The sequence below is a fragment of the Calliphora vicina genome, chromosome 2 (genome assembly GCF_958450345.1).
Source record: "Calliphora vicina chromosome 2, idCalVici1.1, whole genome shotgun sequence".
In the NCBI taxonomy this organism is placed as follows: domain Eukaryota; kingdom Metazoa; phylum Arthropoda; class Insecta; order Diptera; family Calliphoridae; genus Calliphora; species Calliphora vicina.
In genome coordinates this window covers 137,162,294-137,180,121 of record NC_088781.1, presented here as the reverse complement: position 1 = coordinate 137,180,121, position 17,828 = coordinate 137,162,294, and positions in this window count along the sequence as shown.

The window sequence follows — 17,828 nt, the reverse complement described above, 5'->3', positions numbered from 1 at the left end:
CTTGTGTCAAATTCAGACAGTGAGTGGGAGAACTGAACAAGAAAGTGGAAATCAATCTGTAACTTCTAAACGAATTTGAGTTTGCAAGCTCTTGTTGAGTTTGACAAGAATCTTCAATTCTTGGTCATTAAACTTTTTTGGCTGGCCTGGGCGATTTTGTCCTACGTTTCAAGAAAAGAAAAATATTTTTTTTTTGTTGAAAAAAGTAAATTTTCGAATCAAGCCAAATTCGGATATAATAAACAAGCGGAAAAGATTAAAAAAAAAATTTGAGGGAAAATTTTCTTTATGGTGCAAAAAAAAATACAATTTTGCACAAAAAGTACTTTTTTCCAAAAAGGTGCCTTTTTCACAAAAAAGTATTTTTAAACAAAATTGTATTTTTTTTTGCACCATAAAGAAAATTTTCCCTCAAATTTTTTTTTTAATCTTTTCCGCTTGTTTATTATATCCGAATTTGGCTTGATTCGTTCTTGGCCTTAAAAGAGGAGCAGTTCTTTTGGCTTGGAATCCATATGTTGCCAGAAAGATGGGAACAGGTCATAGCTAACAATGGCCTATACATTACATTAAAAAAAGTACATTTTATACAAAATGGTACTTTTTGCCCAAAAAGTACTTTTTTTAAAAAAAGTGCATTTTTCCCAAAAATTCCCAAAAAAAGTAATTTATTGTAAATAAAAGCCCTTTTTACACAAAAAAATTAAAATTTTCCCATAAAATTTTTAATTTTTTTTTTCGCTGGTTTGTTTATTTATTTCCTATTTCCAACCACCACCAACCGCCCACCCACAAATACTATCAAACGTACTTAATTTGAAATTAAATTCAAATTGTTAGCAAAAGAAATCTGAAGTATTAAAACAAAGCAAATTCTTAAGAGAAAAACTTGCAACAATTAATTGGAATTTATGTTAAGAATTTTAAATAGAGCTAGAATTCGCAAATACCACTATAACAACAACAAAAAATAATTATGTTAATACATTTCTACAAAACAAAAAATTTAGCTACTTCAATTAAGAATAAACTTAATACTAAATGTTCAACAATTAATTATTCGATTGTCTGAAAAAGTAAACTAATCGTTTTATTATGTGAAGTCTCTAACGAAAATAACTCAAATCAATTGTTTAACACTTAAGTAAATGTAAGGATACACGTGTGTAGCTGCTTCCTTACATGGCTGTCGACTACTTGAGACTCTATTCTGTCTCAGAATCCTTGAAAAAAGTATTGTAGTAAATATGTATAGGTACATAAGTAAGTAGAAGTAGTAGTAGTAGTAGCATAGTAATGGTTGTTAATGCGTTTACTTTCAATGATACTTAAGGATATTTTATATTGTAGTATTACTGTGTATGTACAATATTATCAATACATGTATGTGCTGGTGTATCCCTTTACAGCTTTCTTTACATTACTTAATCCACAATCAATCATTGTTAACAAATGTAGGTGATTTATGGAAAAAATCCAAATATTTATTTTTCGTACAAATATTTTTTTATAACGAGATTTATCTTCATGTCGTTGGTAGCATTAACAAGTTGCAAACAAATTAAATATTTTAAAATGCAATTTAGCTTTTATTTCTGCTTGTAGATGCAGTTGATTAATTTATAATAAATTGGTAGTAAATAAGTCAATGCTAGTGATTTTGTTATTAGTTTTATATATAAAATTAATTTGTCAATTTATTTAAGTTCAGGTTCTGGTTCAAATTCTAGTTCAGGTCCTAGTTCTGGTTAAAATTCTAGTTCAGGTTCAAATTCTAGTTCAGGTTCTAGTTCTGGTTCTGGTTAAAATTCTAGTTCAGGTTCTAGTTCAGGTCCTAGTTCAGGTCCTAGTTCAGGTCCTAGTTCAGGTCATAGTTCTGATTCTGATTAAAATTCTAGTTCAGGTTCAAATTCTAGTTCAGGTTCTAGTTCAGGTTCTAGTTCAGGTTTTAGTTCTAGTTCAGGTTCTAGTTCCAGTTCCAGTTCAGGTTCTAGTTCAGGTTCTAGTTCAGGTTGAAATTCTAGTTCAGTTCTAGTGCAGGTTCTAGTTCAGGTTCAAATTCTAGTTCAGTTCTAGTTCAGGTTCTGGTTGAAATTCAAGTTCAGGTTCAAATTCTAGTTCAGTTTCTAGTTCAGGTTCTGGTTCTAGTTCAGGTTCTATTTCAGGTTCTAGTTCTGTTCTAGTTCTGTTCTAGTTCTGTTCTAGTTCTGTTCTAGTTCTGTTCAAGTTCTGTTCAAGTTCTGTTCTAGTTCTGTTCTAGTTCTGTTCTAGTTCTGTTCTAGTTCTGTTCTAGTTCTGTTCTAGTTCTGTTCTAGTTCTGTTCTAGTTCTGTTCTAGTTCTGTTCTAGTTCTGTTCTAGTTCTGTTCTAGTTCTGTTCTAGTTCTGTTCTAGTTCTGTTCTAGTTCTGTTCTAGTTCTGTTCTAGTTCTGTTCTAGTTCTGTTCTAGTTCTGTTCTAGTTCTGTTCTAGTTCTGTTCTGTTCTGTTCTAGTTCTGTTCTGTTCTAGTTCTGTTCTAGTTCTGTTCTAGTTCTGTTCTAGTTCTGTTCTAGTTCTGTTCTAGTTCTGTTCTAGTTCTGTTCTAGTTCTGTTCTAGTTCTGTTCTAGTTCTGTTCTAGTTCTGTTCTAGTTCTGTTCTAGTTCTGTTCTAGTTCTGTTCTAGTTCTGTTCTAGTTCTGTTCTAGTTCTGTTCTAGTTCTGTTCTAGTTCTGTTCTAGTTCTGTTCTAGTTCTGTTCTAGTTCTGTTCTAGTTCTGTTCTAGTTCTGTTCTAGTTCTGTTCTAGTTCTGTTCTAGTTCTGTTCTAGTTCTGTTCTAGTTCTGTTCTAGTTCTGTTCTAGTTCTGTTCTAGTTCTGTTCTAGTTCTGTTCTAGTTCTGTTCTAGTTCTGTTCTAGTTCTGTTCTAGTTCTGTTCTAGTTCTGTTCTAGTTCTGTTCTAGTTCTGTTCTAGTTCTGTTCTAGTTCTGTTCTAGTTCTGTTCTAGTTCTGTTCTAGTTCTGTTCTAGTTCTGTTCTAGTTCTGTTCTAGTTCTGTTCTAGTTCTGTTCTAGTTCTGTTCTAGTTCTGTTCTAGTTCTGTTCTAGTTCTGTTCTAGTTCTGTTCTAGTTCTGTTCTAGTTCTGTTCTAGTTCTGTTCTAGTTCTGTTCTAGTTCTGTTCTAGTTCTGTTCTAGTTCTGTTCTAGTTCTGTTCTAGTTCTGTTCTAGTTCTGTTCTAGTTCTGTTCTAGTTCTGTTCTAGTTCTGTTCTAGTTCTGTTCTAGTTCTGTTCTAGTTCTGTTCTAGTTCTGTTCTAGTTCTGTTCTAGTTCTGTTCTAGTTCTGTTCTAGTTCTAGTTCTAGTTCTGCTATGTTACCAATACATTTTCTATAAAGAATTTAGCTATTGAAATGTTTTCTTTAGAAACTACATTATCAGTGTAAACGCTGTTTAAACCTTAAAATGCATTTGTTTTTCTGTAAGTGTGTACAATATTTATTTTTGGAAGTTTTAGATATTTTTGTTTAGATTAGGTTTTACTCTGTATTCATTTTGTGTCAATTTTAGTTTTAAATCTTTTTGTTATTTATTCTGTTTGTGTTTGAATTCAAGGCATGAATGTTTTTATTATTTTGATTTTTGTTGTCAATTTCGATTGTTAATAAAAATGTCTCATAAACAGTTAGTTTTGTGTTATTTTTGTTGCTGTGATTTTACACCAATTTAACAAATTTATCAAATTAACAAATTACGTATGGAGAATTTGTACGCTCTTTTGTATTACTGGCACTACATGGAATTGTACTATTAACTAATGTAGTGGTTGCACACCACTACTCTGTACTGTATACAGTGCGTTACAATTAACTATGAAAACATAAAAACGGTTTTTTGTTTTGTTTAAAGGTCATTTGCTGCTCATTGATCACATTCGATTGTTTGGTTTTTTTTTTTTTTTTTTTTGATTTTGGAATTGAAAATTATGTAAAAAATTCTTTTGGACTTTTTGGTTTTTAATCAATATTAAGCAAATGTGCATGTTTGACAATTTATGAGTTCAAGTTTGAAGATAAAAATAAATAGTTTTACTTGTGGACTTTTACAAAAATGTAAATTTGCTGGTATAAATATTAAATTGATTAAATTCAAAGGGGGCATTCACTTTTGGAAATTACAAAATAAATTAATGAGACAAAGGCGAATTTGATATACCCTGCTAAAACATTGTCAGAAGGATGATCATAATTATGTTTAAAACAAAACAAAATGTATAAATAATTTACCCTCCAATTCTTTGCCAGTGTAAACCTTCTTCAAATAATATTTGAATACAAATCAAACCGAATTTATTGTGGTTAGCAAAACATGTTTAAATTCAAATCATTTTCGATTGTTTCGTTTAACAATATAAGTCCTCAAGATTCTTGTTAACACACACAAAAAGGTCAATAATTGAAAAATATATAAATAAATAAATAAATAAACACAAATATTTCTCTAAACAAATAAATCGTTTTAATCTTTTTAACAGGATCTCATTTCTATTTGTTTGTTTGAATTGTTATTTTAACAAAAATGTTTTTATTTAAGCTTTAAACAAAATGTTTGAGGAACAAATTTAATAAAAATAAATTTAAAAGACATGAATTTTAAATTTAAAACCAAAATAATTATTTTTTTTTTTGTGAAATTAGCGGCTTTTGTTACCAAGTCAGACAGACAGACGAGGCGTATCGAAATGATACCAAAAGAAGTCATTGATCATGATTAAGCATATTAAATCATTATTGTATGGTATTTTGTTTAAAAAAAATAATTAATAACTACACTGGAAGAGAAACTTTGGTAATAAACAAATAGTTGGTTGAAAATAATCTTGTGCTGCCTTTACTTACCATTTAATTGAATAAACAAATTTTAGTTAGAATTAAGAAATCTGTCTCTGATTAAAAAGAACAAAATTTCCCAAAAATTAGCTATTTTACTGTAAAAGCTTTTTTTGAAAAATTTAATATTTTTTTAAAAAAAATTGTTTTTTTCAAAAAATTTTGTTTTTGTAAAAAAAAGCTTTTTCTGGGAATTAGTGAGACTTTGATGAGAAAAGTTAGAAGAAGCTTTTTTGAAAATTGTTCGTAAGTATTTTTGCTGCGTAAGCTATAAAAAATAAAAGATTTTATTGTTAGAAGTGCTATTTTCTACAAAAACGAATTTTGCTTTTTTGAGAAAAGTTAGAAAAAAGCTTTTTTGAGAAAAAATCTATAAAATTGTTCGGAAGCATTTTTTGCTAAGAAAGCTTTAGAAATAAAAGTTATTTATTGTAAGAAAAGCTATTTTCTAGGAAAAATTTAGCTATTTTACTGGAAAAGCTACGGGTTCTGCTTAAATTCAGCTTTCTCAGAAATAGTTTTTTGATAAAATTTAAAAAAAAAAAAAATTTTTTTAAAAAAATTTAGAAAATTCTCAAAGAAGCTTTTTCTGCTAAAAAAAATGTATTAAAATAAAAACCTTTTATTGAAAGAAGAGATATTTTCTTGAATAATTGTTTTACCAAAAAATTAGCTTTTTATTGGAAAAGCTTTTTCTGGAAAAACCTTTTACTGGAAAAGCTTTTTTTAAAATACGAATTCTGCTTAAATTCAGCTTTCTCAGAAATAGTTTTTTGATAAAATTTTAAAAAAAAAATTTTTTTAAAAAAAATTTAGAAAATTCGGAAGGAAGCTTTTTCTGCTAAAAAAAAACTTTTTATTAAAATAAAAACTTTTGATTGAAAGAAGAGATATTTTCTTGAATAATTGTTTTACCTAAAAATTAGCTTTTTATTGGAAAAGCTTTTTCTGGAAAAACATTTTACTGAAAGAGCTTTTTTTAAAATACGGATTCTGCTTAAATAAGCTTTCTGAGAAATAGTTTTTTAAGAAAATTTAGAAAAATAAAATTTTTTAAAAAAAATTTATAAAATTCTGAAGGAAGCTTTTTCTGCTAAAAAAAACTTTTTATTAAAATAAAAACTTTTTATTGAAAGAAGAGATATTTTCTTGAATAATTTTTTTACCTAAAAATTAGCTTTTTATTGGAAATGCTTTTTCTCGGAAAACATTTTACTGGAAAAGCTTTTTCTAAAATACGGATTCTGCTTAAATAAGCTTTCTGAGAAATAGTTTTTTAAGAAAATTTAGAAAAAAAAATTTTTTTGAAAAAATATTTATAAAATTCGGAAGGAAGCTTTTTCTGCTAAAAAAATGTTTTTTATTAAAATAAAAACTTTTTATTCAAAGAAGAGATATTTTCTTGAATCATTTTTTTACCTAAAAATTAGCTTTTTATTGGAAAAGCTTTTTCGGGAATAACATTTTACTGGAAAAGCTTTTTTTAAAATACGGATTCTGCTTAAATGTGCTTTCTTAGAAATAGTTTTTTAAGAAAATTTAGAAAAAAAAATTTGTTTTAAAAAAAATTTATAAAAATCGGAAATAAAAACTTTTTATTCAAAGAAGAGATATTTTCTTGAATCATTTTTTTACCTAAAAATTAGCTTTTTATTGGAAAAGCTTTCTCTGGAAAAACTTTTTATTGGAAAAGCTTTTTCTAGAAAAGCTTTTCCTGGAAAAGCTTTTTCTGCGAACATTTTTTTTTATGCGAAAAATTGTTTGTAATTGTTGGGAAGAATTTTTTGCTAACAAAGCTATAAAGTAAAAGGTTTTTATTATAAGAAGAAAAGCTATTTTTTATAAAAATATTTTTCCTAGAAATGAGTTATTCCAATAAAAGCTTTTTCTGAAAAATGGGATATTTTTGTAGAAAAGTATTTTTGCTTAAGCTGATAAATAGAGTTTTTAAAAAAATCGTTTTTTTAAGCTTATAAATAAGTTTTTCCTAAAAATTTGTGTTTAAAAAAAACCTTTTTCTGAGAATTAGTTAGTTTAATGAGAAAAGTTAGAAAAAAGCTTTTTTAAGACAAATTCTATAAAATTGTTCGGAAAAGGAGCTGAGTCTGAAAAAAAACTATTCTTTTTGTATAGAATTTATACATTTTTCGTTTGCGACCCCACAAAGTATATATATTCTGGATCGTTGGAGCGAAGACGATATAGCCATGTCCATCTGTCCGTCTGTATGTTGAAATCAACTTTCAGCAGCCCTCAAATAACTTATATACATGATTCATACATCAATATATGGGGAAGTCTTCCGGCTCGGTTGGTATTTAAAATCGTCAAAATCGGTCCATAAATGGCTGAGATATAAGGAAATAACTGGGACTACCTTGATTTTTGGCCTATTTTTGAGCTATATCTGGATTACTAAGTCATTAATATAGACGATATTGATATCTAATGTTAGATATTTCAAAGTCCATTGCAACGATGTATATAAGGCTATAGTAAGTTGGACCTACATTGATTCAAAATCGTTAAAACAAATTTTTAACACAAATTTTTTTTTTCATCAAAAATTATTTTTCCAAAAAAAAAATATTTTTAAAACCAAAAAAAAAAATTGGAAAAAATTTGGATTTTTAACAAAAAATTTTTTTTCATCAAAAATTCTTTTTACAAGAAAAATACTTTTTAAAAACTAAAAAAAAAAAAATTGGAAAAAATTAAAAAAAAAAATTTGGAAAAAACTAAATTAATTTTGTTTAAATAAAAATATTTTTAAGTATAATTTGGTGAAGGGTAAATAAGATTCGGCACAGACGAATATAGCTCTCTTACTTGTTTGTAATTGCTTTTACAAAAGAAAGTTGTTTCTCAAGTATTTTGTGACAAATTTTCAATTGTGGTCTAAAAATTATATCTCATATTTCTAGTCAAAAAAAGCTTTTTGATTTTTTAATCTGCGAAATAATTTTTTTAATGAAAACTTTGTTCTGTGAAAGAAAAAAGCTTTTTTGGTGAAAAAGCTTTTATGATGAAGAAAAAGAAAAAATTCCAAAAATGCTAATTTTTAGTTTTTTGGCTATAATATCCATAACAGGGTCGTGGTTATCGGGACCCTTTACAAAGTAATTAGAAACATATTGAGCCACCTATATTCGGTTACTATATTTTGATATCGGATACGCGATTTGAGAAGTTTTATTTTACATAAAAAATAGGTGTTTTGTGAAAGGACCTGGTCCCCTCGGTAACAACAATTTTGAAATTGGTTTTCCTTTAAAATATTTTATCAAAACTTAACTTTCAGAAAGTATAAATTCTTTATACATCCTCTTAGAAATTTTTTGCGATAACTTAAAAAGAAAAAAAGTTCTTTTTTCCCAAAAAAATAGCGATAAATCGCGTTTTAAAAATTTGGACTTAGTCATTATTTTTAAACAGTTCTTTTTCCATTTGACACATACATATGTTGGACTAATAAAGGGAAACTGGAGAAAATCGGGAAATATTTGAATACGCTGTTATCAAAAAACTGGAGTAAGATGGGTAAAAATGTTGAAAATTTAATTTTCAAATGCGAATAACTCCTAAGCTATAATAGATAATTGATAGCTACGACGAGGTTTTCTGTAGTGCTCGATGAGAAGATGTATAATGTTTTTGAAATCGGAACTCAAACCAAGAAATAATATCGTTTTAAAAATATAACATACCCGAGGTGTCCTACTTTGAGGGCTCTTGGTCGCGCCCCTGGTGGGCCCATGAGGTCCACGTTCAAAACTTAAACTCGACAACACTTCTTCTTTGCGCGTGTTTCATTCAAACCAATCCAACCATTTAGAAGTTACAGATTTATTTCCCTCTTTTTTTTCTATACCACTGTGTGTCGCTTACGATAAAATTTGTTTACTGTAAAATATAAACATTGACTTACGATAAAATCTTACCCCCTATATTTTTGATGTTATTAACAATTTTGATATTCTGAGAACGCTAAAACATCAGTCGGTCCACAAAATTTTAATTACTGCAATAAAACAAACATTTTAAAAATGTCGCTTACGATAATTTGGCGCTAAGGGCTCGATATTGTGAAGAATTTTTCATTTCAATTGCAAAGAAATTATAGCCGATATGAAATTTTTAGTCAATACCGATTAAATTGAGCTTTTACATTCATATCTCAGTCTATTTTTCTGATCTGCAATACCAAAATTCTCAAATAAGTCCATGAGTTATTTAAGGGATTTCAGATATCAATAGAATAGTAGAAAAGCATTTAGAATACTGTTTTAAACTTTCAAGTTCAAAGTCTCACCCTAAATTTTCTGTGAGTGTATTAAAAAAGCTACATACGTTTAAAAAAAAGTAATACTGTCTGTGTTCAAACTATCCGAATGAATGATTATACATTTTATGGTTTCAGCGGTGGTTGTGTTGGCATCTAGAATATGAATTGTTATTGACTTTTGTTACATGTTGTTGCAGTAGTTGTTAACTTCTTATTATAATGTCAATAAAAAATCAAATGAACCAAAAATGTCATATAGTATGTCAAAATGGCGCCTGATATTAATCCATCAAACGCTTAAGAATTTAAACCAAAAAAAAAATATAAATATTTTATATTCAACAAAAAACCAATGGTTTGAATCTGTTTTAAAATAATCAGGAAAGCAGGTAAGGTAATTAATTTAAAACTTTATGGAGTGCTAAAATTCTAACAAAAGAATTTCTATGAATAATAGGTTTTTTTTTAACAAGAGTTTTGAAGCAAAACTTATGAAAGGAGATTATGTACTTTTATATTTAAGAAGATTTATATTTGCTTTTGTTTTGAAATGTTAAGAAATATTTTGAAAATAATTATTTATTAAGTAGAATAGACAACTATTTTTTTAATGTGTTGGTGGGTTTTTGTAAACAATTTAAAGCGGAAATAAAAATATATTGATCTCTGGTTAGATTTCAATAATTTTTTTGGGAAATTTTGTTTAATGATTCATTCGGATTTCGTTTGTTTGTTTTTGTTTAGTATTATGTATTTAATTTTTGCTTGACAATTACTTGCGTTTATTTTTTTAGGAAATTTTTGACCGGAAGTTTTTTTTATTTTCCTTTTCTTACATCTTTTGCTAGAATTCAAGGTTATCAAAAGTAAATAGCAAAATAAACAATAAATCGTTTACAATTTGGGCCAACTTCAATGATGTAGAATTTTGTTACACAAGTTGCGGGTGATAAACAAGTGGGACTGGGTTATATTGTTTAAGATTTCTGGGAAAAAAACCAAATTTCATTACACTTGTGTTTTATAAATTTGTAATTTTGTTATAAAGAATTTCTCAAAATTGATTTCACTTTTCAATTTGTAACTTTTTATACCCTTCACGAGGGTAGTTTTTTTAGGACTTGGTCTTCAAACTGTTTTAGCTGACCTAAGAGATCTTTGTCTTCCGTGTCAAAATCTCCACTTCTGAACCGCACAAAACTCTCGCACGTTGAAACCCATTAAACACATTCACCATAAGCTTCAGCGGTATTTTTGTTTTCAAATTAATGAAGTAAAGCAAAACTTCCCGCATATGACGCTTTGTTGATAGACAAAATTCGTCATTTTAGAAGCAAAAAAACCTTGTTGTTTTCACTATAATATTGAAAAACTAAGTGAGAAATGACAGATATATATATACCCTTCAAAATGACATATAAATTATTCAAAACAAAAATCGCGTTCAAAAGATACGCCATATATTGTAAATCCTGCTTTTTTAAATCATACACCCATTAAATCGATGGTTACGGTCACCATATGATGCCATTTTGTTGAAATATTTCTCGCAGACTTTATGACATAAATATTTTCTAACAAAAAATTATTGATCATGGTGCGGCAACGATCTCCATTGACCTTATCACGAGCTATGGCTTTATTTTTAAAGAAATAATGTTACCAGCTTGTAAACCACACCAATCGTTGCATTTTTCTGGATGTAATGGAATCTGTAGGTCTATTGTGGATTGATCTCTCTCTATATATGGCAATTTTTTTTATATTAACAAACCTGTTAAGCCAAAAATGAACCTCATCATCATAGTTATTCGAACCTACAGCAGACCAAAATCGAGAGAAATATTTTTTAACCCTAGTTTTTTTTCCATAAAATTTGTTTCCCACCTTTGTTCACATACCTTCAAAAAAAATACCCTTTAAAAAATTTACATTAAAATAAAAATTTTAAAATTTTTTTTTTTAATTTATTAGCGAAACAAATTGTATGCCATAATTTTGGAAAATAATGTAAAATTTTTTTTAAAATATTTTTTTCAAAATTTTAAAATTTTTTTAATTTTTAGTGAAAATTATTTTTAAAAATTTTTAATATTTTTTTTGTTAAATTTATTTGTGAAAAAAATTTTATAAAAAAAATTTTTTGGTTGAAAAAATCCCGATTTTGACCCCTTGCAAGTCCGAATTACTTTGCAAAGGTCTTAGAAATATCTATTATTGGATTATTGAATATTGTCTATATTAATGACATACATAGATGTAGATAAACAAGTAGAGAGCTATATTCGGCTGTGCCGAATCTTATATTCCATTCACCAAATTATACTTCAAAATAAATCTATATATAAAAGAATAATGTTACTGACTGACTGATTCATCATCGCACAGCCCAAACGGCTGAAGCTAGAATCACGAAATTTTAGTTGTGGGTTCCTCCCTCCCCAAAACGTTCCGATAAGAAGGAATTTTCGAACGTTTAGGGGGTAAAAACGGGTAAATTCGGTAACCATATATCTTCAAAACTAATAAAGATACAAAAAAACTTAAAATCGCTGTTACTCCATGTTCCAGGTGTTTCGTACTTTTTCGAAATTCGAAACTTTTAGGGGAGAAAACGGGTAAAAACTGTATTTTGGTACTTTTTTGAAACCCTATGTATCTTTTAAAGCAATAAACATAGAAACAAATTTTAAATCGTATTCTTTAATTAACAAAAAATAAAAAATATAAGTTTGGTACTTTTTGGAAATTCGAACCCTTAAGGGATACAAATTGTGTTTATTTTTGGTACTTTTTCGTAAAATATGTTTTTCTATAATTTGACGTAGATATACGAATATTTTATTATGATCTCCCACCACGATACAGAAATTTATTTGAATAAAATTTTACCAAAGCAATGGGGATAAAAAAAGGTACCAAAAATGGGATAAAATCGGGAAAATACATTTTATTGCAAATTATTAAGCCGATTTTGATAATTTTTTTAACATTGGTTCCTGGATTCATACAAAAATTAACTAACAGGTTGTTATTTGGAACTCGAGTGCCAAGGTGTATATTGGGCCAAATCCGGGTAAACAGTTTGGTACTTTTTTTAAAACATATTTTTTCTTGGGCACATTAACACAGATTTTAATATTTTGAGACATGTCTGTAGCATAAACAATTTTGGCAAAATGGAATATTTTAAAAGTTCGAACTTGAGGGGTGTTCGAGGAAGAAAAGGGAAATTGGTACATTTCTCCTAATGGTACTTTTTTAATATTTTAAATTATTTCACTTATCGACATTAAAGTTAGCTGATTTGTATCTGAGTGAAGTTTGTGTTAGGCATAGGGTACAATATTTAGGTACCAAAATGTGAGAACTGAACTATAGGTACTTTTTTATTCATCTAATGGTACTTTTTGAAATTTCTATAACAATGGACTTAGAAACATGAAAATAAGCATATATGGCCCTAAGTGAGTGAGAATTCTAGGGGGAGACTTTTTGGTACTTTTTCTTTATTCGAATGGTACTTTTTGTAATTTCTTCGCCAATGAACCTAAAAACATGAAATTAAGCTTATACGGACCGGAGTGAGTGGGAATCTACAAGTGACTGCTTTTTGGTAATTTTTCTATATTCTAATGGTACTTTTTGAATTTTCTGTAATAATGGACATAGAAATATGAAGTTAAGCATATATGGTCCTAAGTGAGTGAGAATTCTAGGGGGATACTTTTTGGTACTTTTTCTTTAATAGAATGGTACTTTTTGTAATTTCTTCACCAATGAACCTAGAAACATGAAGTAAAGCTTATATGGACCGGAGTGAGTGGGAATCCACAAGTGCCTGATTTTTGGTACTTTTTATATATTGTAGCAGTACTTTTTGAATTTTCTGTAATAATGGACAAGTGAGTGAAAATTCAAGGCCATACTTCTTGGTACTTTTTCTTTGTTCTCATATGTACTTTTGTGAATTTACTATAATAATGGACCTAGAGTTTCCAAAAAACCGAACAATTTCAAAACCGCGGTTTCGTTTTTTTTTTTGGTTTTGTGATAATTTTTAAATATTAATTGTTATAGGAACAAAATTAGTTGATAATATAGAAAAGGCTATACAAATTTTAAATTCAAACTTGACGGGTTATGGTTTAGTGAATAACAATTCAAAAGTGATAATCAATGGTACAATTTGTTTATTACAATGGTACTTTTTGAATATTTTATAATAATAAACCTAAAATTTTAAAATTAGGCACACATGATTCTGTATGAATTTAAATTCACAAAAGGTGACTTTAGTGGTAACTTTCTTTTGCATTTTCTATAATAATGGACCCAGAAATATGAAATTAAACATTTACAATTAGATTCACAAAGGGAGACTTAATAGTACTATTTCACTCTTCTAATTGGGGTGGCGAAGTGCACCGGGTCAGCTAGTATGTAATAATATCTTTATTTATCAACAAACCTTAATGAAATTTTCAACGTTTTTTACATTTGTCATTCTAAATAACAAAATGTAAAAAAAACTTGACAAATGGTCAAAGTGAATCCCGCAATTCCTAAAAATTGCAGCGAAAATCCCAAAAATTTTATTTTTTACATTTTAGTCCATAGAGTCCACATTTCCTTCGGGGCTGGGAAAATACTTTGGGGATAAATAGGGAATACACAAGGGTTTCCAAAGCTACTTTAAATTTTCTGATCCCAGCTTTGGGCTTTTAGAATATGTGGTCCAAAGTTGAAATTTTGATAAAAAATAGGTCAAATTCCGAAGGGCGTAGGGGCGACACATTCAAAAAATATGAAATATTTTTTATATCAAAATGTTCTCCATAAAAATACCTTACAGAAAAATATAAATTTTGTATAAAAAAATTTTTAAAATTTTTAATAAAAAAAAAGAGTTAAATCACCTTTTCTCCCAAAAAACATCTACTATTTTTTTTAATTTTTAAATTGAAAATGGTTTATTTTTGGATCCGTAATTGATATTGCTCTGAAATCTTTTACATATTATTGGTAATTTAGTTGTCTAACTATCAAAAAAAATTCGACCATTCGGTCCAAAAATATGGCCTATATTTTTAAAAAAGGGCAACAAGGTATTGCAAAATTTTTAAATTTCAATTTTCAAATGCCTATATCTTGAAAATTTTAAGAGATAAATAGCATACATAAGCATGTTTTTTCAAGACCTAGCCGAGCGCTTTGTAAAAAAAAATGGTAAAAATCGGATGGGAAACAAACCCTACTTTGAGCCCCCATAGCGCCGCCGCTGAAGCATTTGTAGGGTCCATTTTAATAACTTAAACTCGAATACTTCTTGTCTACGCTCATTTCAAATTTCATCCTGATCGGATAAGCCGTTTAGAAATTCCAGATTTATTTCCAAAAAATTTCGATTATGCCCCACTGTGGACTGGTATTTTGAACAGATTTACACCCACAGACTTCTAATTTTATAAGGACTCAGTATTTATACATTTTAAGGGAATTAAATGAATATTTTAAAAAGTTCTACTCAACACGAACAATTTAGTTGGGTACAAAAATAAACCAAAATATGTCACCTTCGAAGTAATCAAATCAAATCAATTCAAATGGATAAATGAAAAATCATTTTTAGAATTAGACTTAAGTAGATATTAAGTATGTGACAATTGTACCCAAAACCCAAGTACGTCATTAACGCACTTTAATGATCGCTGGTTTTTTGTTGCTTCTTTTAAATTAAAAAAAGAATTGAAAGTGCGTGTATAATGACTTGGTAGGTATTTCAAAGTAAATATTATTTCAAAGACTCAAGTTAAACAAAATAAACATGTGAACAACTACAAAATCAAAAAAAAAATAAAAAAAAAATTCAATACAAAATCATGGGCTCGTGGTTTATTTTATAAACCAAGCACGTCGATATTCCTCAAGAAACAACTACAAATAATACTTCGAAAAAAACGAAATATAATTCAGATTAATTTCAATTTCAATATTGTGAATGCAAAATAATAATGCGTTCACACTTATGTGTGTATGTTTATTTATTTTTACAGACGATTTATGTTTTTTTGATTTGATGAGTGGCCTGTAAATGGTTGAACTTGAAATTTTTTATTGTAGACAAACACAACAACACTGCCTACTTTACTTTTATAAATGTAAAATAAAAATTATGCAAAAATTGTAAAATAAGACAGGATTCTTCAACGGTACTTGGTTGAATATTAATAATAAACCTAAAAAATATACACATAAACAAAATCCTGACATTTAACTACTTCCTATAAACAAAAATCATCCAAAAAAAAGAAAGAAATTCAAATTAAATATAAATTTTATGATTAAATCAATAGTTGTCTGCTAAAGACGTGACGATTTTTGAATTTTGAAAATCTGATTTTTTTTTTGTTTCTCTAAAAAGTGTTTTATTATCAAATATTTATTTGTATAAATTAGCTGTCTACTTTCAAATAAAAATTTGAATTTTTTAAAATAACCAGCCTTTACTTTAGCTAGAACTTGTTTTATTGAAACAAAATTGATTTGGATTAAATTGCTATTCCTAGCTAAAAACAATGGAAAAGCTATAATTTCCAATAACTTTAACTTTAATTTTTGGAATATTTATAATTTTTTATAAAAACTAAAAAATTTATGCTGCGGATATCGATAAAACTTAAGATAAAGAGAGAAAATCGAAATTAAACAATATTAAAATCCTCATGCACATTAAAGGGTTAATTTTGAAAACATAGAGACACATAGAGAGGAAACTGGAAAAAAACTCAAAATAATCACACATACGAGTGTTGTTTTTGTTTTCACATAGTTTGTTCTACCAATTCATTCTCACCACTTAGGTTTCTGACAACTGAGTTAGGTCTTTGACAGGAGAGTTTCTGCTCTATGTCTATTCTCTATTTTTGAAAATTTCGTATTACACTAAATTGAATACTTATGAAGGGTAAACAACCTTCACATTTCAGGGTATATATATGGGGCATTTCATGTCAAGTGAACCAACTTTTGAAATCGATGTCTTCCGATCGGGATGAAATTTGCACCAATCGGGATGAAATTTGCTCTATTGGATAGTAACTCAGACACAATTTTTCAACAACATCGGTCGAGAACTCTCTGAGTTATAGGGGGTAAAATTTTGACAATTTGGTCAAACAGGGGTTTTTTCTTATCCATGTAACTTATTACCTATTGTTCTTAGCAAAATGTGTCCCAAATAGTATAGATAGCTATTTCTTCGATCTTTCGAAAAAAAATATTTAAAAAAAAAAATAAAAAATTTTTAATATTTTTTTTCCGAAATCAAAAACTTTTTTGACTTTTTTTTAAAATACGTCCTTTTTTTTTTTTTTTTTTTTTTTCTTCAAATAAAGTTTAGATATTTTCCTTGAACACCTACTTGGTCGCTTAGTGGGATGCGAGTGGGATATCTATCAAAATAAATATTTTGTAACTCAAAACATAAAATTTTTGACTTTTTTTGCAAAATCAAAAACTTTGTTGATTTTTTTTTCAAAATGGACCCTTTTTTAATCTTTTTTTTTAGGTCAAACAAAAGCTTAGATATTATCCTTGAAGACCCTTTTGGTCGCTTAGTGGGATGCGAGTGGGATATCTATCAAAATAAATATTTTTTAACTCAAGACTTACAATTTTTGACTTTTTTTTTTGCAAATACGATTTTTTTTCCAAATGGGCCCTTTTTTTAAAATTTTTTTTGTAGTCAAAAGAAAGCTTAGGTCCATTCCTTTAAGATATTTTTAGTCCCTTAGTGGGATGCGAGTGGGATATCTATCAAAATAAATATTTTGTAACAATTTTTTAATTTTTTTTTGCAAAATCGAAATTTTTTTCCAATATGGGACTTTTTTTTAAAAATTTTTTTTTGCTCAAAAGAAAGCTTAGGTCTTTTCCTTTAAGACCTATTTTGTCACTTAGGAAGATGTGAGTAGGATATCTATTAAAATAAAAATGTTGTAACTCAAGACATTCAATTATTGACTTTTTTTTTGCAAATTCGAATTTTTTTTCAAAATGGGCCCTTTTTTAAACATTTTTTTTTAGTCAAAAGAAAGCTTAGGTCCATTCCTTTAAGATATTTTAGGTCCCTTAGTGGGATACGAGTGGGATATCTATCAAAATAAATATTTTGTAACTCAAGAAATACAATTTTTGATTTTTTGGCAAAATCAAAAACTTTTTTGACTTTTTTTTAAAATGGCTTAGGCCTATTCCTTTAAGATGGTTTTGATCGCTTAGTGGGATGCGAGTGGGATATATATCAAAATAAATGTTTTGTAACTCAAGACATACAATTTTTGTGTTAAAACATTTATTTTGATAGATATCCCACTCGCATCCCACTAAGGGACTAAAAATATCTTAAAGGAATGGACCTAGGCTTTCTTTTGAGCAAAAAAAAAAATTAAAAAAGGGCCCATATTGGAAAAAAATTTTGATTTTGCAAAAAAAAATTAAAAAATTGTATGTCTTGCGTTACAAAATATTTATTTTGATAGATATCCCACTCGCATCCCACTAAGGGACTAAAAATATCTTAAAGGAATGGACCTAAGCTTTCTTTTGACTACAAAAAAAATTTTAAAAAAAGGGCCCATTTGGAAAAAAAATCGTATTTGCAAAAAAAAAGTCAAAAATTGTAA